The 15,232-nt window shown below is 40.1% G+C and overlaps 1 protein-coding gene across 1 annotated transcript in view; it reads left to right on the top strand.

Annotated features, from left to right (window-relative positions):
* URI1 (URI1 prefoldin like chaperone) overlaps positions 1 to 15,232 on the top strand; it is a 79,507-nt gene that overhangs the window by 979 nt on the left and 63,296 nt on the right. The window lies entirely within an intron of this gene.

Below are 15,232 nucleotides of genomic sequence, written 5' to 3'. Positions count from 1 at the left end.
CAGGAAAAGGTAACAGGCCGCGCTCTGGGCCTCGCGCTTCCGCCTGCGGCTGCGGTCTCGGGAGGCGCTCGCTCCCCGCACGTCCTTGGCTCCGGGTTTCCCGTCGCCTAAGGGCCCGACCCCCTTCCTGTCCTCTGGGCCGCTAGTCCTTGGTCTGGGGTCCAGCTCACTCCCGACCTGGCTCGGGGAAGAGCACTGCCTCCAGGCCGCGAGAGAAAGTGCTGGGAGAAACTTTCGTCACGTGCTTTTGTTGTCTTTTGTCTGGAGCCCTTTGACCTCCGAGCGTAGGGGAGGGTGGGGGAGAGAGAGGTGACACACTTTTAAATTGTGAGTAAAGTGAGTTTTTAAACTTACTGCCTGCAAGAGTGCGTGGGAATTTTTTGGCAGGGACCGCGGAGAAAATGGAAATATTAACCTTAGTGATTTTTAACTTGTTACCTTCTAAACGTTGCTAAGATGTATACTTTGTTGCACTTTGTTTGATTGCATTTAAAAGTTGTATGTAATGAGATGCTTCATGTGCAGTTTCAGTTTTGGTTGCTAAGTAGTTATCAAACCGAACGCCAATTTGTTAAATGATAAATTAATGTATAATAAATGAATTACAAACTACCAGTGAAGAGGGGAGAAAGTTTTGCATTTCCTAATGGTATTGTACATAAATAAGGACACTCTATTTAAGGAATACAGTTTTATTGTTAATTCTGAGACTTTTCCGTGGTTTCTTTGGTATTTTAGGTTCTGTCTCCTGAGCCTCCAAAATCCTGATTTGCTTGGAACCACCTGTTGAGATGAACTTTGGGGATCTTTCTTACTTTGGTCTAGTTGGTTTAAATTATTGTATTTTCTGCATTGAGTTTCCTTTTCTGAGCCATTTTTCTCTAATACCATATACAGCTGTTGAGTTTCAAACTTAACTGGCTTTCTTGTCCCCAAGATGGGAGTTTAAACATTCAACTAGTTTGGTGTGTTATTAAGACATTGACAGATACTAATTTTTTTAAGGAGAAAAATAGAAAAGGAAAGAAAAAACAGCTCTCATGAAACCTTGTTCCTTTTTGGCCAAAGCTATATACTTTTTCTTTTGTTATTCTATAAAGTATGAAAGAACCCTCAGCTTATATTTCCATTGTCTTTAACCTGTAGTAGATTTTTGTGTCTTTCGTAGTGTAATGTGTGTGCATAATGCTGACTTGATATACCTTTATTTGGCATATTAAAAAATGTCCTTAGTTTTATTTTAATGGTAGTGTGACTGAAATACAAAGGATATTTGTAAGGGTGCTCTGAACAGCTTTCCAGTATGGTGTCTAGTTCACATTTGAACAAAGTAACTGCTTTTTCAGTTACAGTTAAATGGGAAACAGTGACTTCTCAGTAGATGTTGACTATGTTACAAAATAATTTGGCGTATTTGTCACAAGTCCCTAAAATTATTCCCAGTTTATGATAAAGCACGTTAGTAAATAGACTCTTTTATAGAAAGATCTGCTTCAGTGGATAAAGAGGCCACAAAATAACACCGAGTTAGGTATCGATCCTTTAATTATAGTTTAGTACAAGAAAACTATTTAGTAAATGGTCAATTAAAAATTTTTGTGAGGGACTTTAAGCTTTAAAGCCAGCCTCGTTCGTTAATAGTGGTACCGTGAAATTTTGTAATGTAGAAGAAAGCTGACATTCCAAGCATCATTGTAGTTTTACATGTGTGTGAGGTTTAGGATGCCTCTGTGTAAGGGGAGTCATCCATGCTTTGAGCTCTTACTCTTTCTTGACCTGGCTTCCATGAGCCCAGGGATGGTACCTGGCTAGTTAGACTCTAGATGCAAAATGTAGAGATGAATCATTACACACAGTGGATGCTTTAGGCTTAGGGCATACTTTTCTCTGGGGACCTTAGTTGAGATGAGCTCTTAAGGTAATGCAGTTTAAATGTTGCTTATCCACGTTTTTGTTTGTTTTTTTGAATTCTGCTAAAGAGCATAACAAGTTTTACTTTGATCCTTGTCTGCTCTTTCCTTGTTTTCTCCTGGAGCACAATGCCAATAACTGAAGACATATATGATACAAGAAAAGATCAGATATTTAACATTGTTCTGCTTTCTCTTAAAGAGTCAGTGCTGAAACATTAACAGAAATATCTGCAGCCAGTTAGCAGTGTGGTTAAGGCTAGTGGTGTAGAAGTTAAAGCAGCTGGCGTGTACAAGGCCTGCTGTGCTGTTCAGTCCTGGACTCTGTAGTTGGAAAAACACGCCTGGTGGGTGTGCATGGGTGCCCGTAATACTGAGAGGAGGAGTAACTGCCGTGGGGCGATTTCTTACCACTTCCCCACTATCTCTAGTGAGAGCACACACACTATAACAAACAAAACTTAAAAGAACATTTATAATGTTTTTTATTGTTTCTTCTTTTTTTTTTTTTTTATTTGCTAAAGGGTTTCATGCATTCTCCAGAGAGAGGAAGAGAAAGTGAGAAAAATCCCCTTGAGGGAACCAGCAGTTAGCGTAAGGGCTATGTCTCTGGACTCCCACGTAGTTGACGGCAGTTCGCGTCCTGGACCCGGTGGCTTAAAACTCAGCGCCGGGTGCGTGCGCGTGCGTACCCAAGATCCCGAGAGGAGAGTGGAGGAGAAGGGATTGCAGCGTGACCATCCCCCCTCGCTTTCTGTCTCTGTGTCTCTCTGGCGAGCACATGCGTGCTGTAGCACGACTGGGGGGCACATGCGTGGGTATAAACCAAAACCCTCCCCAAAAAAAAAAAAAAATCCCCTTGGGGGGATGGCCACTCTACAATTCTTGATCTTCCTTTTTCCTCTTAAGAGTTTTGAGAAAGGGGAGAATGGAGGAGAAGGGATTGCATCCTGGCCATCCCCCCGGGGTGCGATTTCTTACTTTATCTCTCTCTGTCTCTCTCTTTCTCTCTGCGGAGCACACACGCCCTATAGCAAACATTTCTCTTAAAAAGAAAGAAAAGTTTGGGCATGTGCACAGGTGCCAGACATGTTTTCCAACCTGCCAGGTCCAAGACTTCCAAGTGCGTAGTTGCCCATGTGGGGATCCAGCCACCTTAATCATACTACCAGCTGCCCCATTTTGTTTATTCTAGGAAAAATATGTGTAAGAAAGGTTCCTTGCAGCTTTGTTTATAATAACTAAAAAAAAGTAAGAAATCCACTATTAAGGGATAGGTTAAATAAGTCGGAATCATGTGATGAGCTTATGCAGTGATGAAAACTGTAGAACAGTCCTAGCTGCTGCTGTGACACAGTGCGCTGCAAGGCTGGAATCCACATGGCCAGCAGGGTTTTTGATCCCTGGTGGGCTGCTGAAAATATACTGGGTAAGCTTTGGTGCCCAGGAGCCTGAGAAGCTGGAGAGCTGAGAAAGGGAATCGTAGAGAGAGACCGTGTTGCGGGTACCCCCCTCCTGTGGGAGCACAGGCATTCTCTATCATTAAAAACAAACTATGTAACTGTGTGTAGTATGGTTCCAGTTGTGTTTTTATAAATATTCACATTTTACATAGGAAAACATACCATTGTTTCAATTTTATTTCTCATTTTACCTAAAACTTTGTGAGACTGAATGGAATTTTAGTTTATTTAATTAAGGTGATTGGGCCAACTGGTGATGTGGTGGTTAAGGTGGCTGGCTCCCACGTGGCCGATTGCGCAGTTCAAGTCCTGGACCTGGCAGCTTAAAAAACACACCAGATATGTGTGCGTGTGATTGCCCAAAATTCTCCAGAGGAAGATAGAGGGACTGTGTGGCCATATCCCCTGGGTGACACCCCCGCCCTCCCCCTCCCCCCTTTGGTTGCTAAGGCTGATATTTCTGAAACTGAGAAATGGCTCTTGGCTGGTTTGCATACTAGTTAAGCAGGTTTATTTTTTGGTTACTCCAGAGCTGGTAGATATAATTAACCTGGAGTGATAATTGTTTTCATAGGTTTATTTGCAGAATAATAGTAAAGATGGAAAATTCATTAGAATAATTTGTTTTCTGTTGAGTGCCTCATGTAATTCTCACTTGGAGTGTAGGAATATCTTATATTATTTTGATAAGGAAACCTTGGAGAATTAAATGCGTTAGCAGTATTTTAAATTTTCCGTGAAGCAGAACAGCTAGTTTAACTTACTGGAGGGTTTTCATATTTCTCATGGTAAGCTAAGCTACAGATAGTTTTAGAAACTGTCAGCCATGTATCCTACATGCCAGCTGCTCTTCTCTTCAGGCCTGGAATCCAAGTCAGAATTTACTCAGTATTTATTAAATATCTACTGCATGCTGAACATGTTCTGTGAGTAGGCAGCAATGAACAAAATCTAGAAGGTCCTGCTTTCATGGAGAATAGTAGTGAAGGTATATAATAGATACATTTAAAGATGGTGATTTCTATAGGTAAGAGTAGGTAGAATAAAGCCAGGTAAGGGTCTTAGTGGAGGACATGCCTGGTAGGTAGGTGGTCAGGGAGGGCTTGTCTCATGGTTTCATTTGAGTAGAAACCTAAAACAGATGATGAGTGAGCTGGGTGGATATGTCGGGGATGTTTTGGAGAAGAGCTTTCTAAGGGTGAACAGAGAGTGTCAGGGTGAGAGCAGTGTCAGATCATTGTAAGGGATTTGGATTTTATTTTTATGAGATGGCAACCCATTGGAATGTTTTTTTATTTGTCATTTTAATTTTTTTTAAGAGGGTGTTTTTTTTTTTTTTTTTTTTTTTTTAATGCTTGCTGGAGAAAGATCGTGAGAGGGAAAGTGAAAAGTCTTCCCCAAGGAGGGATGGACTTATTGTGATCCCTTCTCCATTCTCCTCCTGGGACTTTAGGCATGCATGCACACGTACCTGGCATGATTTTCAAACCACCAGGTCTGGGACGCAAACAGCAGTTGGCTGTGTAGGAGTCCAGTGCCTTAACCACTACGAAACCTTCTGGCCCCTTTGTTTTTGTTTTAAGTTTGGTATAGGGTACGTATGCTCACCTGAGATAGATATGGGGGCAGAGAGAGAGGAAAAGGGAGAAAACCTCCCAGGGGGGTGGCCACACTGCAGCCCCTTCTTCATTTTCCTCTTAGGATTTTTGGATGCATGCACACTTGGTTTGTTTTTTAAGCTCCTGGGACTGGAATTTTGCAGTAAGCCATATAGGATCCAGGCACCCTACCTACCATACTACTGGCTGGCCATGGAATTTGTTTTGAAGCCCACCTTAAATTATAAGAAGAAAGGGAGAGATGGGATTACATTGCATGGAGTACATTTTGTGTGTACCAGGCATTGTCATAGATGCTTACAAATTTGGCTTTCGAGTCTTCATTAAAGCTGTTATTATTATTATTTTTTTAATTTGCCGGAAGACATGTGTACTTATCAGAGAGGGACAGAAAGATAGAGAGAGAGAGGGTTGGAGAGTGAGAAAGCACTATCTGTGAGGACTGGTCTTTTGGGATTCTGGGCAGGCACATACATACCTCCTGTGTTTCTTGAGATGCCAGGTCTGGGACTTGAACCACACAGTTGGCCATTTTGGGTCCAGCTCACTTGACCACCAAATCCTAAGCTAGCCCTGCTTTTCATTTTTCAAGATAATACCTTTGGATTGTTTCTAACCTTTGCCTGAAACTTTCTCATGTGGAGTTCGTGTTTCTAGTTCTATTTAGAAAGCTGTATGAAAAGTGACCTTTCCAGTTTATGCTCTTCCTAGTAGTACGTGAAAGCTCCAGCTACTCATGCTTACCATCATTTAGTATTGTTATTTTCATGTTCGTGAGCTATTCCAGTGATAACTAATGAGATGGACCACCTTTTCAAATGTTTATTGACTATTTGGATTTCTTTTAAAAGTGGATATATTACATATATTTATAAAATACAAATGTATTATATACTTATAACAAAACTCTTACAGAGAGAAGAATGGAATCAACAGACTTATGACTGAAAACAAAAGTGGACAGCAGTGGATTCAGTTGCTATGCTAAAACATATTTCCTATGCCCACGCAGGATTCTCTCTGAATGAGATTATCAGCCACCAAAAAAATGACAAGTGTCCGGCCTCCAGTAGTTTGGCAATAGGAATAATCTTCTGGACTCATCGTAACTGGATGCCTGGGAACTTTCTTCCTTCTTTACCATAATAAGTTTCTTTATTTTACCAGTTGAACATTAAGGTCCACAGATTTGATGGTCAAGCATGGGACTGTAGCCACCTCTTTGGTCATTCTCTCTAAAGGAGTCCTGCAGAGAACTGCTTTTGGTTTGAAACACCTCCTCAGTGATACTGGTGTAGACTTGTTTCTATGCTCAGAGTGGGCAGGGTTTTGTGCATTGGCAGTTCAGCCTCTTGAGTATTTTTCAGGCCATCACAATTAGCCCTAGGAGCTCTAGGTGGGGAGAGCTGAAACTACAAGCACCCCAGTAAATTGAGTCTTCCAACATCTTGATTTGTGCTGTATTTTTGGGGGAAAGGGGTACATGCCCTCACCCAGAGAGAGAAAGGGGAGGGAGAAAGCATCCCATAGGGATGGGGTCATGTTGCAATCTTTTCATTTCTACATCCTGTGGGGGTTCTGGACATGGATACACATGCACTAGGCACGTTTTTCAAGCCACCGGGGCTGGGATTTGAACCACAGTCAGACTCTTGAGATCTGGCTCCCTTAACCTACAGTCAGACCTGTGAGATCTGGCCAGCCCCTTCTTGGCCATTTTCTGATTGGATATTATCATGTTCCAACTTACTCATAGCATTTCTTTATGTATTTTTGGCATGAGTACTTTTCAGTTAGGTATTTAAATTCCTCCCCTAGTCTGTGGCTTGATTTAACATTTTTTGATGGTGTCATTGATGAACAGAAATTCTTAATTTTAAAATTGTTTCCTTTATTGTTAGCATTTTTTCCCAAGTTCTTCATATTTAATTCTTCCACGAATGAGAGACAAAGAAGAGAGAGACAGTACGCCCAACAAGGTCTTGACATTTTCCCCTCCTAACCTTCATCTAACACTACATCATGGGCAAATTGGTGCCTGGCATACACAGGAGGTCTTTAGACCTGAACTGGGCATTTTGGGTTATTGTTTTTTTGTCCTGTGTTTAAGAAATCCTTCCTGTACTGTTTTGGAGATGCTCTCTTCTGCTATCTTCTAGAAGGTTTATTTGACTTTCATGTTGAAATCTACATTCTGCATAGAATTAATTTTGCATGGAGTGGGGGAGTGAGGCCAGGTTTCATTTTTGACCACATGGATAGCTAGTTGCCACATTATCATTTACTGGAAATATTGTTATGTTTCTGCTGCTTTGTCATCTTTGTCATATGCCAGGTATCTATATCTGCGGATCTGTTTCTCACCTTTGTTTCATTGACTTGTCTATTGCAGCAAACCTACGCTGTCTTAATCATGGCTTTATAAGTTAACTTGATACCTGATAGTGTAAGTTTACTTGTACTATCTCAAGGCTCCTCCTTTTATCTACTCTAGTCCTTAACTTGTTTCTTTTTCTTGCTTTTTGTACTGGCTAGGATTTCTAGTGCAAGGCTGAATAGAAATGGTGATAGTGAGGTGTCAAGGATAAACATTCCAAAATTTACCATTAAGTATGTTTTCTGTGGATTTTTTTTGTATTTTTGTCAGATTAAGGAGCTTTTCTCATATTTCTAGTTTGCTAACAGTTTTAATGAATGGGTGTTGAATTTTTAAAAATGCTCTAAATATCAAAGTTCTTTTTTTATTTTTAAGAAAGGCAGAGTTGTAAGAATATATTTGCTAATTTAATAATTGTAAGTAGGTGACTTCTTAAGGCTGTTACTTGTAAGATATCTATCTATCTATATATATTTGAATTTTATTTATTCTATAAGAGAGAGAGAGAGAGCGCACGCGCGAGAGTGAACACCTCTACTGGCATCTTTTATTTTTTTTCAAGTTAATTTATTTTCTACTTCCATAAGAAAGGTATATTTTTTCCACAAATAATTACTTATTTAATTTCACTTATCATCATCATCATTTTTTTAACTTGCTACAGGGCACGTGCTCTCACCAGAGAGAGAGAGAGAGAGAGAGAGAGAGAGAGAGAAAGAGAAAGCAAGCTGCTGGTTATGGGACTTGAACTGCAGTTGGTGGGAGTCCTGAGGCTTTAATGACAACACCACCTGCTGGCCCTGAGAGGAGTGTATTTTAATGTATTGAAATGACTAACTTTTTTTTTTGTTCTTAAGCCAGAGGCCATGTGTGCTTGCCAGAAAGAGTCAGAGAAGGGGAGAGCACTCCCCAGTGGAGAGTGGTCATGATGCAATCCCCTCACCTTCATTTCTCCATCTTGTTGGGATTTTGAGTACACGTGCACAAATATCTGGTGTGTTTTTCAAGGTATTAGGGCCAGAGTTTAAAGCGCACAGTTGACTGTGTGGGATATGGCTCCCTTAGTACTGTGTCAAGGGCCCGGCCACCCACCAGGATCTTGAAGCCATGATCCATGATCAACCTCCAGTATTCAGCCAGCCCTGATAGGTAAACATGTGCCTGGTCTACTCAGGTCTTTGAAATTGAGCTGGGAACCTTCCCATGTAGAATTGCCTTACAGAGCATTGTGTTATACTCCACTCTCTGGCTCCTTGTAAAGGAGCCAAAGCATGGATCTGTTATACTTCCCATAATTCTTTAATCGTTGCGTTGTTTTCAGGTGCAAGATGTCTAACACTTACCCTGTAGTTTTCTTGCCTTAGTCCTGAATTGACTGTTTTTTTTTTTTTTTTTTTTGCTTTTCCTCCCACAGTTCTCTGGTTCTTTCTAGTGAGCAGTACTAAAAAACTGAGATCTAGATCCAAGTAGTTCTAATTGTTCTTGGTGTGTTATTGTAGCAGGGCCCTTTACGTTGACCGTGCTCAAGAAATGTATTACTCTCCAGTAGACCAGGAAAGTAGTCACCACCATTTACCCTCTAGGTCCAGTGGACCCTTTTTACTTTTTATATTTTGAAGTAACTTTTACAAATAATTTGCAGGACTATGAATAAAGGATAGTGAAAGACTGTTTCAGTGTAAAGTTTAATAAGAATTTAAGCATAGACTTCCCTTTTTATTAAGCAAATTTTTGGCAAGTAAGGATTATAAGAGATTTAAGAATGTTGCCACATATCATTTTAGAAAACCGGGATAGTCTGGGTTCTTGTTGCAGTCTTTCTTATTAGATGACTAACTAGATGGAAATATGCTGTTTTCATTTTTTTTTTTAAAGAGGTTTTTGCCTTAGGGCACATGCACCTACCAGAGAGAGAGACAGAGACAGAGAGAGAGAAAGTGAGAAATTCCTGGGGGGGGGGATGGCTATGTCGCAGTCCCTTCTCCTCCATTCTCCTGGGATCTTGGGTGGTCACGTGCGCGCGCGCGCGCACACACACACACACACGCCTGCTGTGATTTTGAAGCCATCAGGGCTGAAACTCAAATCGCTTCTGGCCACAATTGCCATGCCATCTGATGGTCCCTCTTTTTGGTCCTAAAATTACAGAATTCACTCATTGGTCCTCCCCACTCCCCTCTTCTAGTCAGTCAGCCTTTATTCAGCATCCCTTCTATTCAAATGTGTGCATCCTTTTTCTTAGAGATTTTTGCTATAGGGCATATTCGCTCACTGGAGAGACAGAGGGACAGAAAGCGAGAAATCACCCCCTAGGGGAGATGGCCATGTGTCAATCCCTTTTCCTTCATTCTCTTCTCAGCACACCAGGCTTGAAGTTTTAAGTCGCTAGGTCCAGGACTTGAACCGTGGTCAACTCTGTGGGAGTCCAGTGACATAACCATTATTACGACGTAACCATCTGCTGTTCATTGCAGTCCTCTTTTAATGTTAGCGTGGGCTGTTCTAGGACTTACGGTAATATAAAGATAAATCATTACAGATTTCTGCATTCAAAACCAGTGTTGAGAGCTTTTGTCCTTTACCCTCTGGCCTCAAGAAGCTTAAACACTTGTAGGAGTAGAAAAAGAAATTGAATATAGACAGCTTTTATTTCATCATTCTCATTTTATTTATTATGGTAAAATCAGTATAAAATAAAAGTTCAATTTTAGCCATTTTTAAGTGTCTATACTTAAGTGACATTGATTATATTTATCATTATGGAACTGTTACCATTGTTTCCAAAACTTTTCCACTGTCCCTAACAAATTCTGTAACTGTTAAGCAGTAACTTTCTCACTTTTCCCTTCCCTGACCCCCTGGCAACTTCTATTGTACTTTCTGTCTGTACGACTTTGAAAATTCTAGACATTCCATACAAGTGGAATCATACAATATTTGCCCCTGTGTCTCTGGTTTATTTCAATTAACACAATGCTTTCAAAGTTCATCCATATTGTAGCATGTATTAGAACTTCATTCTTTTACATGACTGAATAATATTCCATTATGTGTATGTATACATTTTGTTTGTTCATGTGCTGAACACACTTGTTGCTTCTACTTTTGGCTGTGGTGAATAGTGCTACCAAGAACATTGTTGTCTGAGAATTTGAGTACCTGTTTTCAGTTATTTTAGTGGTATATCTAGAAGTACAGTTGAGTCCATGTGGTAGCTCCGTGTTTAGCTATTTTTTGGGCAGGTGTCATAGGGTGCATTTGCTTGCCAGAGAGAGAGAGGGAAAGTAAGAAGTCACTCCCCAGGAGTATCACTACACTGCAGTCCCTTTTCCTCCAGTCTCTGTGGATTTTGGGCATGTGCACACATGCCTGGCATGATTTTCAAGCCACTGGGTCTGGGACACAAATTGTACTTGACCCCGTGAAATTCCAGTACCCTAACCACCATGCTGGTCCCAAGGTGTGTGTGTGTGTGTGTGTGTGTGTGTGTGCGTGCGTGCGTGCGCGCGTGTTTAAAGTTTTTAATTTCATTTTTTTTCTTTTCATTTTTTGGAGAGGTTTTTTTTTTTTTTTTTTTTTTTTTTTTGCTATAGGGTGCGTGCACTCCCCAGAAACACAGAGAGACACAGAGAGACAGAAAGCAAGAAATCACCCCCCAGGGGGGATGGTCCGGGACCCCTTCTCCTCCATGCTCCTCTTGGGATCCTGGGCATGCATGCACACGCGCCCGATGTGAGTTTAAGCCACCAGGCCTGGGGCTCAAACCGCGGTTGACTACATGGGAGTCCAGCGACATAGCCATTATGCTAACTGCTGATCCCTTAATTTCATTTTTGATAGAGTATATGCGTGAGAGAGAAAGAGGAAGAGAAGGAAGTTCCCTCACCAGAGTCTTGTCGAGAGGGGTGGGGGAGGCACCCTTGATAGGTTCTTAATATGCTTTGATTCCTTTTCCACAGCCCCCCATCTTTATGGGATCTTGGCACACATGCTTGCACCTGACCAACCCAGGGATCTGAACACACTGTTGGCCAAGTGACTTCTTGTATTACAGTTTGGTTTGGAAACTTCCAAACTTCCACAGGGGCTGCCCAAATTTACATTCCCATCAGCATAAATGAGGATTCTGATTTGTCTACATCCTTGTCGACATTTACTTTCTTTTTGATTATTGCTATTCTAATAGGAGTGAAAAAGTATTGGTATTTCATTGTGATCGTTATTTTCATATCCCTAATCACTAAACATTATTTTGTGTGCTTATTGGTCATTTTATATATCTTCTTGGAGAGAGTTCCCCAATCCTTTGACTTGTCTTTTTAATTTTTGCCAGAGGGCATATGCATCCCCCAAGAGGGAGAAGAAGTAGCCTACAGAGGGAAGTGGCCATAATACAGTCCCTCCTCCAGCATTTCTCCATCCCATTGGGATTTTGGACATGCATGCATATGCAACTGGAGTATTTTCAAGTCTTTGAGACTGGGATTTGAACTATGATTGGCTCCGTTGGATCTGACTCTACTATGAGTCCAGCCCTTGTTTATTTACTTATTTTTTTAATGTAGAACATTTTCTCCTTGAGAGACCTCTAAGAAGAAATAAAAGTCATGAATTATTAGTCCTTGCAAGTAGAACTGATCAAGAAAAAATAATTTTTTAAAGATTTTTGCCATAGGGCGCATGTGCTTGCTGAGCAGGGTGTTGGGGTGGGTGGTAGACAGATGAACAGAGACATCACTCCGGGGGGATGGCCCTATTGTAGTTCCTTCTGCATTTTCATTTTCCTCTTGGGATTTTGGACACATATGCACACGCTCCTCTATGACCCGTCAAGCCACATGAGTCCTGGACTTGAACCATGGTTGGTTATGTGGGAATCCAGCCCCTCAAATGCCATGTCGCCTGCTGGCCCACAAAAAAGAAATTTTAGAAACTAAAATTGGGTTTAATGGCATACCTCGATTGAGTTCAAATTCATTATCACAGAGCATAATTAACTTTACTCAATCTATATTTGGATCTTCCATTATTTTACCCCCATAGTGAGAACCTTTATTCTCAACATGTTCAATTGTTACAAAATAAAATAATTTCAAAATTACTACATTAATACCATTGCCAACAATGAGCATATGAAGTAATGTTCAAGATTCTTTATGGTTCCTTTTGTTCTTATAGAATTAATTTCCTTTGGTTGTGCAGTATTGACCTAAAAAGTTGCTTGAGTTAATTTTTTTCTGTACAGTCATACTTGGAGTTGATATACAGTTTTTTTGTGCATAAATCCTAGATTATTGTACAGTATGTAGGAAAAACGATTATGGCATGACCATGCTCCATTGGGGAGCTTAATCTCTAGTCTGTCTGTCTCTCTCTTTGGCAAACCCATGTACCCTCTGGTAATTAAAAAATTCTTCCTATGACTGCAGGGTTTTTTTTTTTTCCCCCCCAGCTTTTTGAGGTGAAAGCTTAGATCATTGATACTTACCTTTCTTTATGATGCAGCATTTTGACCTTTAAAGTTTTCTCTTGTCATTGCCTTTGGTACCATATATGTTTTGTATGTCATTTTCATTTTAGTTAAAAATGCTTCCTAATTTATTTTGTGATTTGCTCATCAATACATGAGTTTCTTAGAAATATGCTCCTTAATATCCAAACTCTGAGTATTTTCTATTTTTCTGTTGTTGAGACCATGTTTAATTCAACTGTGGTCAGAGAACGTATTTTGCACAAATGGAATTTAAGTCTTGGCTTAATTACAACCTAACATATCGTCTTTTTTTGGTATGTGTTTCATAACTGGAAATTGTTAATTCTGCAGTTTTTGAGGCCAATATATACAGTATATATGTCTGTTAGTTCAAGTTGGTTGTATGTGTTCAAGTATCTTATATCCTTGTTGATTTTTCCTTCTCATTCTGTCAGTTATCAAGAGATGTGTATTAAAATCTCTGCTGTGGTATAGATTTGCCTTTTTGTCTGTTTTTTTCCAACATTTGCTTTATGTATTTTAAAGCTATGTTATTTAGTGTGTACAAATTTAGGATTGTTATAACTTTCTGATTAATTGATCTTTTACTATTCTGAAGTATTTCTATCTTTAGTGATGCTTCTTGCATTCAAGTCCCCCTTGTTGGCTATTAGTATGGTTATATACCCCCCCCCCCCCCCGTCTTTTTCATCTTTTAACTTCAGTCTGTTTGTGTTCAAAGTGTGTGTGCATCTCTCTTTTTACCCCTTAGTTATCAGAGGGCATGTATGCTTGAGAGAGAGGGAGAATGAGAATATGAACCCCAGAATGGCATGTGACCATGCTGCAGTCCTTTTCTCCTCTGACTTTCCTCTCTTCAGGATTTTTGGGCACACACTCAAGTGTACCCCTCATGTTTTTCAAGCTGCTGGGACCAGGGCTCGAATTATGTTTGGCCATGTGGGATCTAGCTCTCAATGCAGAGTGCAGTGGGGCTGGCTGTCAAAGTGTATAAACACTTGTAAAATAGTATCAAGTTGTGTTTTAATAATTCAGTTTTGGAATTTTTAGGAGTATTAATCATATATAGTAGAATAATCATTTTTATTACCTCTTTATTTGGCTTTTTATCTATTTTATTTTTTACCTTTAAAAATTGTAAAATATACATGATATAAAATTTACCACTTTTATCACTTTTAAGTGTTCAGTTCAGTGGCATTAACCACAGTCACATTGTTTTTTTTTTTTTTTTGGAGAGGTTTTCGCTATAGGGTGCGTGCACTTGCCAGACAGACAGACAGAGACAGAGAGCCAGAAAGCGAGAAATCAACCCCCAGGAGGGATGACCACGCTGCAATTCCTTCTCCTCCGTTTTCCTCTTGGGATCTTGGGCACACACGCACACGCGCCCAGCATGAGTTTTAAGCCACCGGGTCCGGGACATGAACCGCGGTCGACTACGTGGGAGTCCAGCGACATAGCCATTATGCTAACTACTAGTTCCCAACCACAGTCACATTGTTGATCAGCCATAACTACCATCTACAGAATTTTTTTTTTATAGTGCGAAATTGAAACTATGCTTGTTAAATAATAACTGTTCTTTCACTCTCATCCCCTGGGACCCACCATTCTGTTTTCTTTCTTTATGAATTTGATTTTTCTAGGTACTTCTTATAAGTAAATCATACAGTTTTTTTTTTTTCTTTGTGACTGGTTTATTTCATTTAGTATAAAGCCTATAAGGTTCATCCATGTTATACTACATATCAGGATTCCCCTCCCCCCTTTTTTATTTGTTTGTTGTAGGGCACATGTGATTGCCGAGGAGACAGAAAGAGAGGGAAAGTGAGAAACCATTCCTCAGGGAAATAAATGGCCATGCTGCAATTCCTTCTCCATTCTCTTCTGTTGTTTTGTGCACATACACATGCCCCCCGTATGTTTTTCAAGCTGCTGGTTCTGGGACTTGAACCATGTGGTTGGCTGTTTGGGATCCAGTGCCTTAACCACCATGCCACCCGTTGACCCAGAATTTGCTTCTTTTTTAGGATTGAGTAATATTTTGTTGTATTATATAGTTTATTATTCTGTCAAGGAATAGATTGCCTCCACCTAGGCTATTGAGAATGATGCTTCTGTGGACATGAGTGTGCAAATAAGTTAAGTCTCTGCTTCCAGATCTTTTAGAGTATACTCAGAAGGAATTTCTGGAAGGTATGGTAATTGTGTGTTTAATTTTTTAGGAATTGCCATCTTTTCCATAGTGGTTCCACCATTTTACATTCCTAGCAGCAACTCGTAAGGGTTGCAGTTTCTTTGCATATTGACAACATTTGTTATTTACTGTTTTTTTTTATTTTTTATTTTATAGTGCCTAACCTAAG

Source organism: Tupaia chinensis, unplaced genomic scaffold (genome assembly GCF_000334495.1).
Source record: "Tupaia chinensis unplaced genomic scaffold, TupChi_1.0 Scaffold145396_1, whole genome shotgun sequence".
In the NCBI taxonomy this organism is placed as follows: domain Eukaryota; kingdom Metazoa; phylum Chordata; class Mammalia; order Scandentia; family Tupaiidae; genus Tupaia; species Tupaia belangeri.
This window is presented reverse-complemented; position numbering and strand designations above follow the sequence as displayed.